The sequence below is a fragment of the Peromyscus maniculatus genome, chromosome 2 (assembly GCF_049852395.1).
Source record: "Peromyscus maniculatus bairdii isolate BWxNUB_F1_BW_parent chromosome 2, HU_Pman_BW_mat_3.1, whole genome shotgun sequence".
In the NCBI taxonomy this organism is placed as follows: domain Eukaryota; kingdom Metazoa; phylum Chordata; class Mammalia; order Rodentia; family Cricetidae; genus Peromyscus; species Peromyscus maniculatus.
This window is the reverse complement of record NC_134853.1, coordinates 2,792,870-2,807,654: the sequence shown is the minus strand read 5'-3', so window position 1 is coordinate 2,807,654 and position 14,785 is coordinate 2,792,870. Positions and strand designations below refer to the sequence as shown.

The following is a 14,785-nucleotide window of genomic DNA, read 5'->3' as shown; positions in this document are numbered from 1 at the left end:
AGACATCAATTGCTTCCAAGCGTTAATAATTATTAATAGAAAACTACATCTATGTACATCTTTTTGTATTGAGTGGAGAAATGCATGAACACCTACCCGCTTGTGGGTATCACAGGACATTCTCGGGTGCCATTCCCCGGATGCTGTCTTTTTTTTTAACCCCATTTTCTTTCAATACAAGGTTACTCCTTGGCCTGGAACTTGCCTGAGTAGAGTATACTGGCTGGCTAGCGAGCCCCAGGGATTTGCCTATCTCCTCTTCCCAGTGCTGGGATTACAAGCATTCATTACCCTACTCAGTTTTTTTCAGTTGGGTTCTGGGAATTAGATGCAGGTTCCTGTCTTTACTGAGCTACCTCCCCAACCCTGGGTTGTGTTTTGTTTTTTGCTTGCATTATTCTTTTTTTCAGATGGGTCTAATGTAATTCAAACCAGGTTTGACTCACTGCGTAAACTAGAATGACCAACCTTGTATTTCTGATCCTCCTGCCTCTACTTTCTGAGTTCTCTATATGTGCTGCCATACATAGCCAGATTTCTTTATTTTTAATACTGTATTGATCAGGGTTCTCAAGAAAATCAGAACCCATAAGATGTACAGATTATAGAGTCTTACGACACACTGACTCACTAACTATAGAGACTGAAAATGTCATGCCAAATTGAAAATGGGAGGGATAAGTGACCTAATGACCTCCACTGTGCTCAATGGAACATTCCCCAACCCCACATAGTCAACATAATCACCCAACATTGAGTTTTCCTAGCCCATGTTCATTCTTTAATGGGATTTTGGCTAGCCACTGGAATACTGCTCCTTCTACAGACTTCTCCAAAAGGTTTCTCTTCACTATTCCCTTAAACTTGTCAATGCTGCTTCCCAGCAATTTCCACCCTTTGTTAAAAAACCTCAAACATAGGATGCAGCAAAGGAATGAGCTCTCAGCTTTTAAGATTTTTTATTTTTTATGCTCTGTATCCAAGTATGCCTGTATGCCACACATATGTGAGTGCCCAAGAAAGGCCAGAGACGGCATCAAATTTCCTGGAGCGGGATCTAGGTGGTTTTCAGAAGGAGGTCAGGAAACCAAACTCAGTCCTCTGGAATAGCAGCAAGTGCTCTTTCCGCCGAGCCAGCTCTCCAGCTCCGACTCTGAACTCCTGATTCTCTTTCTGCCGAGCCAGCTCTCCAGCTCTGACCTGAACTCCTGATTCTCTTTCCATATCTCCCAAGTGTTGCTTCTTCACCACCAACTACCCCACATTATGTCTGTGACACTCAATTCATTCCTGTCGTTCAGCTGTGACTTTCACTGAGTCTTTAAGGCCTTCCCTGAAAGTAATTCTGCACACTTGACTAGTCTAGTGACTGGTCCCATCAGTGTCCCACAGAGGACGCCCATTGTCAGAAAGACATAAGAAGGTAAGACTAAAACACATGGCACTTGTCATCCCTGCACCCGGAGGAGGTGGCAGAAACCAGCTCATGGTCCCCCGTGGCAGCATAGTAGTCTGAGGCTGGCCTGGACTCCTTGAGACCCCGCCTTAAAAGAAGGGCAAACAAGGAGGAGGAAGGAGGTTGTGGCTGGTAAGAGGTCCCAGCAGAGCTTGGGGCTCCTGGCGCTGTTCTATTTCTTGGCACAGATACTCATGTATAGACTTCTTAATAACTCGCCAAGATGTCTGCAAACTTTTCAGGAGTGTAGTTATTCTTCAACTCAACGTTTTACAAATACAACCTCTGTTTGGGTTTTGGTTTGAGGCAGGGTCTGTTGGGGAGGTTGGTCTGCCCTCAGGAGTCAGTACAGGCCTCACCCAGACACCAAGTTCTCAGCACAAAGGAGATTTATTACCCTGGATGGGCAGGGGCAGGAGGAGCCTCTGAATCAGGCAAAGCAGACAGCAAGCAGCAGCAGTAGCAAGTGGGTGTTTTTTTGCAGAGGAGTGGGTTTTTAAGGAGAAAAAGGGAGAGTCTGAGCAAGGGTAGTTGGTTAACCTTGACTGGACAAGTTAGCTAAATAATGAATTTTGATTGTTGGACCTTGGTGTTTTGGATCAGGAATGAGTCAGTGGCCAAATAAGGGAATGGACCTTGGGCACTAGCTTTAGGAATGTAACCTAATGGTTTTCAGCAAGGGAGGGGGAAGGGCAAAGCCTGTAGGGGCCGTGTTTGCCATACTTGAGCCCGAGAGAACCCTTCAGTCTCTCTACATAGCCCTGCTGGCCGGAACTCACTATGTAGACCAGGCTGGCCTCCCAATTCATAGGGATCCACCTGCTTCAGCCTCCCAAGTGCTGGAATTAAAAGTATACACCACCACAGCCAGCTAAAATACAGCCTCTGAACAAGTTACACAGCAATGGAAATTTTTTTGCTGTATTAAAACATACTCTGTAGTAGTTTTAAAGGTTATCAATAGAAAAATCATAGAATATTATAAAACTCTATGAATATATAGTTTATATACTGACTTGAAGGTCCAGTCACATCATTAGGAACAATGCTCTCTAAACAGTATGATTTCATTTTTATAAAAATCCTCCACTTTTTATTTTTCTTACGTACAGAAAGACATTTATCAAACTATAAAAGCTGACCAGAGTAGACAGAAGCAGTCTTCATCCTTATATAGTCATTACTTTGTAGGCAATGTTTGAAAATGTTTAGTGTCTCACTTAAAACCAAAATTTAGGTGGAGACAGATGGAGCTCTGTGTGAGGCCAGCCTGGTCTATACAGTGAGTTCCAGGCCAGCCAAGACTACATAACAAGACACTGGCTCTAAATAAATAAATAAATGCATGCATACACACATATGTACATACATACAACAAAAGCACACCAAAACTTAGGATCTGGGTATGGCGGTGAACTCCTATGATGCCTGTGCCTGGGAGACAGAACTCAGGGCTATCTTCAGCTGTACAGTCAATCTGAAGTCAACCTAGGATATATAAGAGCAGCGCGCGCACACACACACACACACCAAATCTAGGGCTGAGGATTGTACCATGCACAAACTCCAGGTTCAGACCTTAGCATCATCAAAAAGAAATCCTATTTGGCCATAAGTCTCTTTCTCCTTTTCGCAGTACTGAATGGCTTCACCACACAAGGGGAGCTGTACCATGGAGCTGCATCCCTGCCTGGCCTATGCAGCACTGTTCTCCTAGCCAGTCTTCACCCTCACTCTGTACCTACCACATCCAAGGATCACGTGACTCACAGATTTGCCATTACTTTCAGCTATTTTTTCTCTGAAACTTTAGAATTTCATAACTCTTCCTTCTAGCAATGAGGCTATACAAAAATGTACTGAGCTTTTTTACACATTCTGACCTCTCTAACTACCCCCTCCTACACTTGGCAGACCAGCTCTTTCAACGTTATCCATACAGTTTGACTATGCCCTCCAGGCTTTTTTTTCCCTCCAATTTTTTTGTTTTTGTTTCGATTGGTTGGGGCTACAAGGTAGCCCAGGTTGGCCTTACTCTCACTATGTGTGCAAAGATGGCTTGATCCTTCTCCCTCTGCTTCCTAAGCAATAGAATTACAAGTGTGAGCCACTCAGTGACCCCAAGTACTTGCTGCTCTAGCAGAGATCTGAGTTCATGAGTTCAGTTCCCAGCATCCACATGGCAGCTCTAACAACCACCTATAACTCCAGTTCCAGAAACCTGCCACCCTCATCTGGCCTCTGATAGTCCTGCATTGCATGTGATTTAATACAGGCATTCACACATAAAATAAAACAAATACAGGAAACCCAAACAAGTGTGAGCCACCTCCAGGCCTGGCTCTGCACAATGATCTTGTTGAAAGAAAACTAATCCCCCAAGTAGTAATAAAATCCTAGTACTCTTAGAGGCTGGACAGGACTGCATTGAGTTCAATGTCAAAATCAGCTATATTGAGATAAAAGCTAGTGGAGGCTACATAGCAAGACCCAGCCTCAAACAAAACAATAAACAAAAACTTGATACCCAAGGAGATATCCAGATGGGATATCAGACCATGGTGATCAGCCCATGATGATGGGTAGACAGGGAGGGTGTGTTAATGTGGTTGGTTTCTGGCTGGAAGAACCAGTTCAACACCTTGTGTGCATGTCACCTCCCCAACTTCCCCCACCCATGCTGGTCACCTTTCCTCATTGGGCGGTGTGCCTTTCCAGAAACAGGTGCCGAGGTACTGCACTTCCTAGTCTCCAAAAGAGCCAAATGGTGCTTTTTTTTTTTTTTTTTTTTTTTTTAAACAACTATCTTTCCTGGATATTCTGGTAAGGGAGCAGAAAACGGACTATTACTTAAATCGATCTTCCTCCTCCATTCCTCAGCAGATAAAGCAACAGACTGATGCATCATCTGAGTACAAATCTCTTAGTGCCCTGCCACATATTTACTTGCATTTGTGCATTTACTGTACCCTCAGTCTCTCCCGTCCCTCTGTCCAAGCAAATGCTCAGGTCTCCTCTACTGGCACTGCATGGGTCTTACAATACCAAAAACGCCCTGCACGGCATCAGTTCTCTCTCTAACCTTACTACTTCTTCTCTCACTATTTCCTCGTTTCTCCCCTCTGCATTCAAAAGAAAATCCAAATTCATCTTCTAAGTCTGTTGTCCATGTCCTTTACTTGAGAAAATCACATCTGTATCGCCAGTTATTCCTTTTTGCTTTCATTTTCTGTATCAATCAAGTTGTCTTCACGAGATACCATCTCAGTCTTTACTATTATTAGAAAGCTCACAACTGTAAACAACTGGATAGTTACTCCTTCCTTTCCATGCACTGCTATCCTAATTTATTATGAGCTGGTCAGTTCTCTGTTGTCCTCTCCATCATTCATAGTGTATGCTTTGATAGAGTCATAAAGGGAACCCCAGAAATCCAATATCCTCTCCTCAATGCTCAGCCTGCAGTCAGTGTTCTACCTCCCTACTGTCTCCTATACTAATTTAGGTCTTACTAATTCTTTGTCTCAGCTTAGCTATGCCTCCTCTAAGAAGTCTTTCTTGATCAACCAGAATTAAGACCCTCCTGTGCCTATATTTCTCTGTGCATTAGCACATTAAAACAATGCCCAAGTTGCTTTTCTCATTCACTTGGAAAGACACTATATCTCAGTTTTGGGACAGTGTGTAATAGCTGCTCAACTGTTAAGTGGCTGTCAAGCCAGATGTGGTGATGTTCCTCTAACTCCAGTATGTAGAAGGCTGAGGCAGGGGGATCAGAGTTCAAAGAAATGGCAACAAGATGACCTAGAGATGTAGCAGGAATCTTAGAAGGTCTTATTAATAAAAACAAACCTGAAGCCAGGTATTGGGGTGAATGCTGGAAGATCAGAGAAGTAGAACCAGCCACAGTCACCTCCCCTCGCCAGTTCCTCAGCTGATCCTGTTTCCTCAGGCTGGAAGCCTCTGTGTCCTCATCCAAATGGATCTCAGCTGAACTGCTGTTCAAAAACCTAAAGCTTAACCAGCCTAGTTCCTGGTTTTCATGCCTTATATACCATACCTTTCTGCTTTCTGCCATCACTCCCTGGGATTAAAGGTGTGTGTCACCATGCCTGGCCATTTCCAGTGTGGCCTTGAGCTCACAGAGATCCAGGGGGATTTCTACCTCTGGAATGCTAGGATTAAAGGTGTGAGTGCCACCATTTTCTAGCCTTTATATCTAGTGGCTGTTCTGTTCTCTGACTCCAAATAAGTTTATTAGGGTGCACAATATTTTGGGGAACACAATACCACCACATAGAGGTAAAGTTGCCCGCCTGCTGTCATGCCTAACGACCATGCTGGATTCCCAGGACCCATACAGTGAGAGGAAAACACTGACTCCTGCAACTTGTCCTCTGACCTCCACCGTGTGCCACACACACATCCGCAAACATGCACACACATTAATTAAAATGTAATAAAAGTTTTTAAAGAAAAAAAAGAGTTCAAGACTTGGACTAGACAGGGAGACCTGGCCTCAAAAACAAATTGTATATATGTATACACATACACACACAGAGAGAGAGAGAGAGACAGACAGACAGACAGACAGACACTGACTTTTGCTTCTATGAGTAATATTCAAACAAACTCTCCTCTCACTTAGGACAAGTAAATTAGCTGGAAAAAAAGAAAAGCAAAATCCTGTCCCTGAAACCATCAGAGACCTATCAAGACAGGAAAGTATAGTCAAGAGTTGGCTCTCTAGCCAGACATGAAGGCAAATTCTTTTAACTCCTGCACTTTAGAGGTGAAGACAAGAGAATTGCGAGTTCATAGCCAGCATGGGCCATATATAGAGACCTTTATAAAAACAAAAGCAACTAAGAATGAAAAAGTCGGTTCTTTGTGAAACTAGTAAGTGTAAGAATATAGTGCTCTGGCCGGGCGGTGGTGGCGCACGCCTTTAATCCCAGCACGGCAGAGGCAGGCAGATCTCTGAATTCAACTGAGGCCAGCCTGATCTATAAAGTGAGTTCCAGAACAGCCAAGACTCAGAAAACTCTGTCTAAGGAAAAACAAACAACCAACCAACCAACCAACCAAACAGCATTTCCTGTGTGTGTGTGTGTGTGTGTGTGTGTGTGTGTGTGTGTGTGTGTGTGTGTGTGTGTATACATATATACATATGTGCACGTGTATATAAATTTAAGTATGTATATGTGCAATAGCTAATCTTGTCAACCTAAGCGCATCTGGAATGGACTAGAACCTAAGCAGCTGGAACACCTGTGAGGGATTTTTCTTAGTTGGTTCATTTGAGATGGGAGACTCATCCAAAATCTAGGCTACACCTGCTGGTCGCAGCCCACGAGGGTGCAGAAGCAGGAATCTCCGCTTTTTTGCCTGCTTGCCCTCACTCTCACTGGTGAGCTCATCTGTCCTGTTGCTGAGACATTCCTTCACTGGTGTTAGAATCCACTTCCTTGGGATTCCAGTGCAGACCAAAGAATGGTACCTCTCTAGGACTCCAGCATCAGACTGGGGCTACTGAGACATCCATTCTCGTGGACTGAACATCTTCCTGTCAGGAGCCAGCCATTGCTGGACTACTGTGATCACAGCCACTCCAATCAAGCCATATGGATGTACTATCAGTTCTGTTCCTCTAGAGAACCCTGACTAATACCACATATATCCCGAAAAATATCAATACAATCTGCTTCGGTCTGTATGTTACTTGCATGTATACAGTTTTAGGGCTGCCTATTTAGTACTGGATAACCAACTGGTGTGCTCTTCCCTGGCAGCAAAGCTTCCTCCCTGAAGACTAGCTTTCAGGGTACCAAGAGGCTCCATATGCAAGCTTCCTAAGGAGGAAAAACAACCCACAGTCCTACCCAGCTACGAAGCCTATGAACCGCGACAGTGACCAGGAGGCACAGTGACCCTAAGGGTACAGTGGTGATTACCTGTCAGTTCCCAGCAGCTCTCTCATTGGACGTAAGGCCCACTCGACAAGAGGGAAATCAAGAACGGCACTGGAAACCTAGCCAGCTACCTGGGGCTAGTGAAGTCACAGATCCTGGAGGACCTGCAACCGCCACTGTAATTAAACCAGCACAATCCTGCATGATCCTAGAGTATAAACTACATTCTAAATTATTTATCCTTAGGCCCACAGAAAAGTATACCTCCCATCCCACACCACAGGTCTCCATAGGCCTGGAATAATCAACTGGCTAGGCTGGAGAGCCTGTGAGCCCCAGAACCCTCCAGTCTGTGTCCCGAGGGCTGAGATTATAAGTGCATGCCACCAAGCCCAGCTTTTTCACAAGGGCACTAGGGATCAAAGAAATATCATTAAAACAGGCTGCAGACGTTGGGTAGTGGTGGTGGCGTACACCTTTAATTCCAGCACTGGGGAGGCAGAGACAGGAGGATCTCTTGAGTTCCAGGACAGCCTGGTCTACAGAGTGAGTTCCAGGACAGCCAAGGCTACACAGAGAAACCCTATCTCAACCCCCCACCCCCACCCCCAAAAAAACAGGCTGCAGATTATTTCCTAGGTTGTGTATGAATACACATATAGAGCTAAACATGCTTTATCTTAGAAACTTTGTAATGATGGCATATAGGCTAATAACTTGTAGGTCACCTAACTAGTCCAGCTGAAATCCTGAGTTTCCATTCAGATTCAGTAAGAGACTCTGTCTTAAAAAACAGAGCTGGACGGCAGTGGCGCACGCCTTTAATCCCAGCACTCAGAAGGCAGAGCCAGGTGGATCTCTGTGAGTTCAAGGCCAGCCTGGTCTACAGAGTTAGATCCAGGACAGGAACCAAAACTACAAAGAAACCCTGTCTCAAAAAACCAAAAAGGGAGGAGAGTAATAGAGAAGGCACTTGCTGCTGCCCTCATTGGCCTCCACAGACATGATGAGGGAATGTCTTTCTATATGCTGTGAAAATATGTTGCTCTGATTGGTTGATAAGTAAAGCTGTTTGGTCAATGGTGAGGCAGAATAAGGTTCGGTGGCACATTCTAACTGGAGAGATAGCGGGAGAGGAAAAGAGAACAGAGGAGACACTGCCAGCCACCACCATGAGAAGCAAGATGTGAAGGCAGAACTGAGAAAAGGTACCAAGCCACGTGGCTAAACATAAATAAGAATTATGGGTTAACTTAAGTGTAAGAGCTACTCAGTAATAAGCCTGAGCTATTAGCCAAACAGTTTAAAAGTAAATAAGCCTCTGTGTGTTTATTAGGACCATGGGGCCGCGATCAGAGCAGCGGTGGGACTGGGTGGGACCAGAGAAAAATTTCAGCTACACACACATCTGCACATACCACAGATCCACCAAGAAACAGTAGTGCAAAAGATTCCTGATGTCTACAGAGGAAAAAGTAACACTGAAGACATCTCAGAGCAAGTCATGAGACCCCTCCCCTTTTACTTGTTCTTACATTTATTAACTTCTGTATTGTTGGTAACTTCAAATAGAATAATTCATTTTCTGGTTTGTTTTTTCATCCTCCTCTTCTTCTCATTCTGTAACCCAGGCTGCTTCAACTTCCCATGTACTGCCATTATATATTAAATTAGTATTTACTATGGTAAGCTTATTTGAAAACTAACATAAAACTTGGGCTTTTTAAGACAGTCTTACTCTGGGTGTGGTTAAGCACTCCTTTAGTCCTTGAGAGGTAGAGGTAGGCAGATCTCTGTGCTCTGAGTTTGAAGCCAGCCTGGTCTACAAAGTTTCAGGACAGCCAGGGCTGTTACACAAAACCCTGTTTTGAAAAACAACAACATGCCGGATGGTGGTGGCGGTGGCGCACGCCTTTAATCCCAGCACTTGGGAGGCAGAGCCAGGCAGATCTTTGTGAGTTCGAGGCCAGCCTGGTCTACAGAGTGAGAGCCAGGAAAGGCACAAAGCTACACAGAAAAACCCTGTCTCGAAAAAAAAAAAAGAAAGAAAGAAAAGAAAAGAAAAACAACAACAACAAAAGACAGAGTCTTACTATATAGCCCTGGCTAGCCTGGGACTCACTATATAAACCAGGCTAGCCTGGAACTCACAGATATCCACCTGCCTCCGTTATCTAATGCTGGGATTAGATTTATTTATTTATTTATTTATTTTGGTTTTTCAAGACAGGGTTTCTCTGCGTGGCTTTGCGCCTTTCCTGGAGCTCACTTGGTAGCCCAGGCTGGCCTGAACTCACAGAGATCCGCCTGGCTCTGCCTCCCAGTGCTGGGATTAAAGGTGTGCGCCACCACCGCCCAGCTATAGATTTATATGCAAAGGTTTTAAAAACAAACAAACAAACAAACAAAAAAAACCTAGAAGGGGCGGAGAGATGGGGCTCGGGTTAAGAGCACTGGCTGCTTTTCCAGAAGTCTTGAGTTCAATTCCTAGCAACCACATGGTAGCTCACAACCATCTATAATGAGATTTGGTGCCCTCCTCTGGAGTGCAGGCAAAACACTATATACATAATAAATGAATGTTTAAAAATATATCTAAGCCGGGCGGTGGTGGCGCACGCCTTTAATCCCAGCACTCGGGAGGCAGAGGCAGGTGGATCTCTGTGAGTTCGAGGTCAGCCTGGGCTACCAAGTGAGTTCCAGGAAAGGCGCAAAGCTACACAGAGAAACCCTGTCTCGAAAAACCAAAAAAAAAAAAATATATATATATATATATATATATATATATATATATATATATATATATATATATAGCTGTGGGTTGCTGGGTATGGTGGCATGAGCCCTTAATCCCAGCTATCAGGATTAGAAGCAGAAAGATCTGAGTTTGACGCCAGCCTGGTCTACATAGCCAAGTAGGGCAGCCCTGTCTTTAAAGCGGTGGTGGCACACACTTTTAATCCCAACACTCAGGTAGCAAAAGCAGATGGATCTGAGTTCAAGCCCAGCCTGGTCTACAGAGTAAGTTCCTACAATCCCAGCATTTGGAAAGGAGAATCATCCATGAGTTCAAAGCTCAATTTGATCTACATGGTGAGGTCCAAGCCAACCAGAGCTACAAAGAAAGACTCTTTCAAAAAAAAATTTTTTTAAGTTTAAGAATTCTAGCTATATTGATATTTATTTACAACTTATTACAAATGTATTTCCTAGTTTAACTTAATTTTCTTACTGTCTTCATATATGTACACGTACACACACATGTTTGTTTTTCGAGACAGGGTTTCTCTGTGTAGTTTTGGTGCTTGTCCTGGATCTGGCTCTGTAGACCAGGTTGGCCTCGAACTCACAGAGATCCGCCTGGCTCTGCCTCCCGAGTGCTGGGTGCGCCACCGCCGCCCGGTCTGTCTTTTATTCTTTAACAGCTCTAGCTTATGCTAGTCAAATGCAGTTCCATAAACTACTGTTAAATGATTACAAATATCTGTACATTTACTTGGTGACAATGGCTTTCAGTGTGACTGCTAATAACTGAAGTTTCATAAATGAAGGACCTACTTGCAAGATGGCATATTCTGGTTCCTAAACAACAGTAAGAGCGCACTCCCTGTTGACTGACCTCAGACTATTTTACTGGCCATTCTGCTCTCGAGGGTGGGTGTAATGTCAGGGACAGCTCAGTGGGTAAAGGAGCCTGCAGCCAAGCATGGTGACCTGAGTTTGATCCCCGAGACTACATGGTCAGAGAAAACCGATTCCCATATGTTGTCTACTGACCACACACACCCACACACGAATGCAATAAAAAATTAAAAATTATTTTGAAAAAGAAGGTAAAAGAAATCTATTTACGATTATATACAGCAAAGTTAGACTGTTTCTATAACGTGCTTCCAAACTAGGAAACAGCTGGCGGGTGGTGGTGCACACCTGTAATCTCATCACTCACTGGGGCAGAGGCTCAGCCAAGGCTACCAAATACCAAAAACTGGAAATACCAAAAACAAAGAAAGAAGCCAAAAGTCAACCACATCTTGTGGCTCCTGCCTATAATCCCTGTATTTGGAAAAATAAAAGAGTTTGAGGCCAGTCTGGGCAACAAACAAATGGCTAGCCTGGAATACACAGCAAGATCTCTATCAAAAAGGAAAAAAATGGTGCTAGGAATGGTGGTATGCATCCATAATCCTAGCACTAGAGAAACAAGCAAGGAGTCTCCACAAGTTCAAGACCACCCTGGCCTATGTATGTATCAACCTGTAAACCAGCAAAGTCTCCATAGTGAGACTCTGTCTCAAATGGGGGGAGGGGGATGGGGAGTGGCCAGGACTGTCAAACTTTTCCTGTAACTGGATAGTAATTCTTTTAAGTCTGTCACAGCCTCCGTGACTATATCATTGTAATGTAAAAGCAGCCACACACACTATGAAAATAAATGTGACTGGATTCCAATAAAAGGTTATTTATGGAGTTGGGAGTGGCGGCTGAGGCAGGAAGGTGACCTAGAGTTGTAGGCAGCTCAGCCAGCCTAATCTACATAGTGCATTCCACCCCAGCCCGGAGCAAAAGACACACAACCCTGTCTCAAAAAACAAAAAAGCGAGCGCTAAAATTTCCAAGTGTCGTGAAATATCCCTTTTTTTTCCCCCTTAGAATGGTGAAGCAAGCCTTAAACTTTGCACTTGGGAGGTGGAGCGAGGAGGATCAGAACTTCTAGGCCATCTTCCACTACATCCCTAGGTGAAGGCCAGAATGGGTTACATCAGACCCGTCCCAAAACAAACCATCGGAGGGGAAAGTCTGCTTCGTCTGACTGCTGATCTGTCTACTACGCAAACTGCGCACGCTTAGGCAGGGACTTCAGGACGGCGAGGCGACACTGACAGGAACGTGGGGCCAGGTGGAGCAGGTTGAACCTCCTGGGTCGCCGCGCCCCGCGCCCCCAGCCGGGACCCAGCGAGGGCGAGCACCGCCGAGATCCCCGCCTGGCGGCCGGCGCCCGCGGCTGCACGGACGGCGGGGGATGGGAGCCAGGCCGGCGGCCCGCGGAGCTCAGCGAGCCCGGCGCGGGTGAGGCGGCAGGCTGCCCTTCGCTCCGGGCTGCGGCGGCCTCCCTCCCGCTCGCCGTCCTCCCGCGCCGCGCTCCGGTCTCCGCCCTAGCCCGCACACGGCCCCCCGCCGCCGTCCAGCTCGGGGTGGCAGCCGTTCCCCGCCGCCCTCGCCAACCGCTTTCCGCCCCCGTCCCGGCCCCCACTCACCTCCGCGGCGCCGCAGCCAGCACCTTCCCGGCCGACTCAGCCTTCCAGATTGGCCGTCCCGGGACCTTATGCCAATCAGCCAATCCCCGCCCCTGGCCGGGCCCAGGCTGACCAGTAAGCAGCTCGCTGAGGCCTGGGGGGCGGGCTCAGGAGGGCGGGCCGAAGGCGTGTCTGCCTCCCCCGCCAGTGGCGCCGGCTACCTTTCCGGGTCTGTGTGCGCACGCGCGGAGCACAGTAAGGGGCGTGGTGCTCTGGGGTGAATGGTGCTTTGTGTCTTCAGGGCTCCTTGGCGCGGTTACTTTTGTTGGGGAGCTTCGCCCCGTCGGGGTGTAGGAAGACCCACATTCCGTGTGTAGTCGGAAGTGTGTGCCCGCCGGAAGGAGCTGGGTCTTTAACCTCACCTCGCCTGTGTGGAGCCCCTTCTCATCCCACGCTCTGTGGGGACCTGTGTTGGCCGGGCCGATCTGTGTTTCCGGCCTCCCATCCCGGATGTCTGTTCTGGGGAAGTAGGAATGCGGTGCTGCCCAGAGGGGATGAAGAGTTCACTTTCCTGCCGTCAGCCCCCCCAACCTCACTGTCGGCCTCACTGGTGCACTTTGGTCTGGGTGGTTGGTTGGTTGCTTGGTTTGGTTTTTTTCGAGGCAGGGTTTCTCTGCGTAGTCTTGGCTGTCCCAGAACTCGCTCTGTAGACCCGGCTTCGCTTTGAACACAAGGAGATCACCCGTCTCTGCCTCGGGGATTAAAGGCGTGGGCCACCCCTGCCAGAGTGCTTGTGCACGTGCTTTCTAATGAATGGCTGTTCCGAGACCCCCTAGATTTCAAATAACCTTTGTGAAAATATGACCTCTCTGCGTCTAATTAGCCATAAGCAGCATGGTAATGTGTGTGGGCGCGATAAAACATGAGTATGGAGGGAAAACCTATCAGTATTTCAAAAGGCTGTTGCTAGTTGGGCGTGGTGGCTCCTGCGTGTAATCCCAGCAGTTTGGAGGTGGAGGCTGGGGGATCTGGAGTTGAAGGCCAGCCTAAGCCACTGGAAAGAAACCTTAAGTCCAAAAAAAAAAAAAAAAAAAAAAACGGGGAAAAGACTGGGGTGGGGGGGCGGCTGTTGTTGCTACTTAGTCTTTTCTCTTACCCTCTCTTTGGCAGATGATTCTGAAGCCTAACTGGAGCACTGGTGTTCTTGCCCTGGATGGCCTAGTTCCTCCTGGCTAGGGCTTTGTATTTCAGCAAGAGCTTCTTTTCAGTTACTCAATAATGGCTTGTTGGGAGCCCACTATGACAGTACAAAGTTGTTTTTTGTTTTTTGGTAGGTTTTTGGGGTTTTGTTTTTGTTTTTGTTTTTTTTTTTAAGCTTTGAACCACACCCTGAGTGAGCCTACTGTATACCGGGGTGATAAAGACAAGGTTACCATATGTGATCAGATGTTATAATGCAAGTACAAAAGAGCCTGAAAAAACCATGACCAAGCCTGGGGGTGGGAGGCCTCAGAGAACAGTTCAGGGAGGAGTGAGTACTTGGTCTGGTCTGAGGCTTGGTGAAAGCTGCTGAGTTGAACTGGTGGGGGCAACAGTCGACGGGAGTGGCATTCCTAGCAGTGGTTCCTTGCTTCTGAAATACTTGTAGGATTTCCTGCTAAGCTAATAGTTGTTCAGGAGTTCTGATCACCAGCTGTGTGACCCACGGGCAACGCCTGGCTGTGTGACACCAGTGGCCTGTGTTATCCTCTGTGTCTGAAAAGGGGGGTGTCTGAAAGCGCCCCTTAACTGGAGATTGGTTAGAACCGGTTTGGTTTGGTTTGGTTTGGTTCTTCCCTTCCTTCACACCCTGCTTTATCCTCAAGTGCCCTGGAGGGGCCCTGGACTTTTTGAATGTCTGGATAAAGGAGAGATGACTTAAACCTGAGCAATTTCATCACAAGGTATTGTTGTTTCTCCCAACAATGGAATTATTTCTAAGAATTCTGACCCCGCTGTGTGCCATCTCATTGGCACACACTACTGAGTGAAGGCAAAAGAGGGTTTGAAATAAGTCGAGCCAGGAGCTGACCTAGGAGAAAGTCCTGCAGTCGTTACCCTTTTGAACTATTAAGCTTTGCTTTTTGAAAGAAATAAAAATATTTTGTAATAATTTTAGTTTTACAGAGAAGTGGCAAAAG

General features: G+C 46.3%; 1 protein-coding gene across 2 annotated transcripts in view; it reads right to left on the bottom strand.

Moving 5' to 3' along the window:
• Positions 1 to 13,844, bottom strand: part of Mtfr1 (mitochondrial fission regulator 1) — a 33,045-nt gene extending 19,201 nt beyond the window's left edge. The window contains exon 1 of one of the 2 annotated variants that reach the window (XM_006974730.4): positions 12,627 to 13,844. The gene's annotated coding sequence lies outside the window, so the exon portion shown is untranslated. Of the gene's footprint in view, positions 1 to 12,152; positions 12,378 to 12,626 lie in introns of those variants that run through there. The other variant, XM_076563666.1, reaches the window with a different exon arrangement.
• Between the last annotated feature and the right edge of the window lie 941 nt (positions 13,845 to 14,785).